This window comes from Malurus melanocephalus, unplaced genomic scaffold (assembly GCF_030028575.1).
Source record: "Malurus melanocephalus ecotype Western Australia unplaced genomic scaffold, MMel_1.1 scaffold_1141, whole genome shotgun sequence".
In the NCBI taxonomy this organism is placed as follows: Eukaryota; Metazoa; Chordata; class Aves; order Passeriformes; family Maluridae; genus Malurus; species Malurus melanocephalus.
Genome location: NW_026624373.1, coordinates 11,813 through 14,681, shown reverse-complemented (window position 1 = coordinate 14,681; position 2,869 = coordinate 11,813). Strand labels below are relative to the sequence as shown.

General features: G+C 37.4%; 1 pseudogene; it reads right to left on the bottom strand.

Moving 5' to 3' along the window:
- Nucleotides 1-273, bottom strand: part of LOC130586341 (myosin-4-like) — a 21,903-nt pseudogene extending 21,630 nt beyond the window's left edge.
- Between the last annotated feature and the right edge of the window lie 2,596 nt (nucleotides 274-2,869).

Sequence of the window (2,869 nt, the reverse complement as noted above, 5' to 3'; positions counted from 1 at the left end):
GTACACGCATGTCAGCTAAGAGCCAGAGTGCAAATGAAGTGCTGTTTGTAAATCTTGCATTTTACTCACCTCTCCCCCTTCGGTCTTGACAGTGACTTTGCCGGATTCCCTGCTCTGGATTGTGCTCTTCACATAGGACTCCTTTGCATGTACCACAAAGACGGATGACTTGGCATCAAAAGGTTTGTTCTGGGCCTCAATTCTCTCCTTCTCTGACTTTCGGAGGTAAGGAGCYGCCTCCCCAAAGATGGCCATCTCAGCGTCTGTCGACATGGCTGCTGCTTACAAGAAGTAATGCAGCAAGTATCTGGGAGGGTTGAGAATATATTAAAATAGTGTRTGATGGAAGAAACACTCTTAGAGCACATTAGATTGCTCTTATACAAGTATCACCTGAATTGCCTTTTTTCCCCTTCTAATTGAGAATTCTATTTGGCAACTTTTTTTCTAATATTATTATTTTTTTKTGTGTGGTCAGATCTTTAGTCCTACTGGGCTATTTTCCCTTTACAAAAGAATGCTTTCTCTCTTTTGTATTTTGTTTTCATCTGGGATTTAAAAAGAAWATTTGTTCTGTTAACTGGATAAATAAGTTCTTTCCAGGATTCTAAACCCTGCACACAACAGTTATTCACGATTTTTGAATTGTGAAAGCCTTCTATCTTTTTTGTTTAGCACCTTTGAGATTATGTGATTTGTTTATGTTAAAACACTCAGAAGTGGTACAGTACACTGGGTAGGCACAGAGCAAATATTTTTATCACTTATTATTTAAGACATTCCCTATGGATAAAATCTTGTAAGCTTTCAAATCTTTCAATTACTTCAAACATCCATCTCCTAACAAAGAAAGTTGGTATTTTGCATGTTATTCTATTTCATAACAGAAAATCTTTAGTTCATTCACTACTTTAAAAAGTCCTCAACAAATTAGTAACTGTTTGTTATTGCCAAACCACTGTCTTGACTTTCATGTAGTTGTGAAGCTGGAATTTAGGTACATAGCAGTGATCATGCTGGAGGGAAGGGGGGCCATCCAGACGGATTTTGAAAGGCTGGCCAGGTGGGCCTGTACAAACATCATGATGTTTAATGAGGCCAAAGTACTGAGGAACTGAACATCAGCAGGGTCAATGCTAGGCACGAGCACAGACTGGGCAGAAAATAGATGGAGAGCAGCCCTGGGAAGGAGGWCTCGGGTCCTTCTGGGGTGGGTGAGATCTTTGTGGGCTGGGACCAAGGAGCCCCCTGTGTGCTGGCTGATCYCCCAGCAWGGGCAGCAGGGGAGGGGTGGATTCTACCCCTCTGCCCCACTCAGGTGAGAMTCCACCTGAAGGGTTGCCTCYAGCCCTGGGGCCCAGCAGGAAGGACTTGGAGCTGCTGGAGTAAGTCCAGAGGATGCCAATGGTTGGAGCCCCTCTGCTCTGAAAATAGGCTGGGAGAGGGGTAGTTCAGCCTGGAGAAGAGAAGGCTCCAAGGAGAACTTCTGGCARCCTTTCAGTACTTAAAGAAATACTCCAAGAGAGCTGAAGGAGAACTTTAGACAAGGGCTTGGAGCAACCAAAGAAAGGGGAATGGTTCACAATTGAAATAGGATGAGTTTAGATTAGATATTAGGAAGACTATTCTTTACAACAGAAAAATATTACTTTGCCTTCCTAGCCAAAGAAAGGCTTAATTTTGGCATTATCAAATTAATGGGTGCAATTCCCTGACTGGTTTTGTTTTTAACATGTTTTTCCATTTGATTAATATGTTATAACTCAAATGAGACCATTTCACAAAATAATCACATAAGGTTGAAAAATCATCCCAGTTTTTCACCAGGAGTTTTGACATTGCTTATATTATCTCACATTTTCTTGCAAGATTCCTAACAGGAATAATACTAACTACTACTAATAAATAACATTACCATATTATATAAATATCTTAATATACACTGTGTCAGCATACATTATTATATATTATAATAGATTAGGTTATATTATGTACATTACACCTACATTGTATATTGTGTTATTTTATACACACCACATGCTGTTATCAAAATATGTCCTTATGATACTATTAAAAAGTGTAATTAAAAGTATGTATAGTAGGTTAGTACACTTTATGTTACCATATATGTATGTAACGTGTCAGTAGATGGACTTTTAATAGTATTAAACTATTTTCTTTTGATTGTTTTGTTTGAAATTTCCTAAAATAAATGCTATGCTAACTCTCCTTCACTTATTCAGGCAAGCTGGTTATATTCCTTTCATGGTTTTTGTTGACATTTTATACTTTGGAAGGATATATTCTAGTGACAATATTTGACAAAATTAATATAAATTAATGTAAAAGTAAACATGAAGAGTTTCTTTTCCTGAGTGTATATATTTAAAACTGAATTTAGATGCAGTKCCGTATGTCTTTTTCCACATATCCAAGTAGGTATCATCCTTTATTCAGTTCCCTGTGATTACAAAAATTTGCTTATATAATTGTGTCACAACTGTGCAATATTTTCAGAGGCAGAAACAAACTTACAAGGAAACTCAGACAGAAATTCTTGCTTTTAGCACTTGATGTTTTAATACACAAAATTCTAACCACATTYTCAAGCTTCCATGTAAAAAACAATAGATTAACATTATTTAAATATATATTCTTTTCCTGCTGATTCACAGACAGCCCCAATGACCCTTGATGTTTGAGATAAATACCAAAAAACCCACCCCAAATAATTGGAAAGTACTTTCTGGGGWTTTTTTTGTTTGTTTGTTTTTTTCCTTAGGATGGTTTCTCCAGGAACTCGTCTCTATTGGAGATTCCTGGGGAGAGGGAGGCATTGCTGCAGTGATCAGTACTTTTAAGATCACAT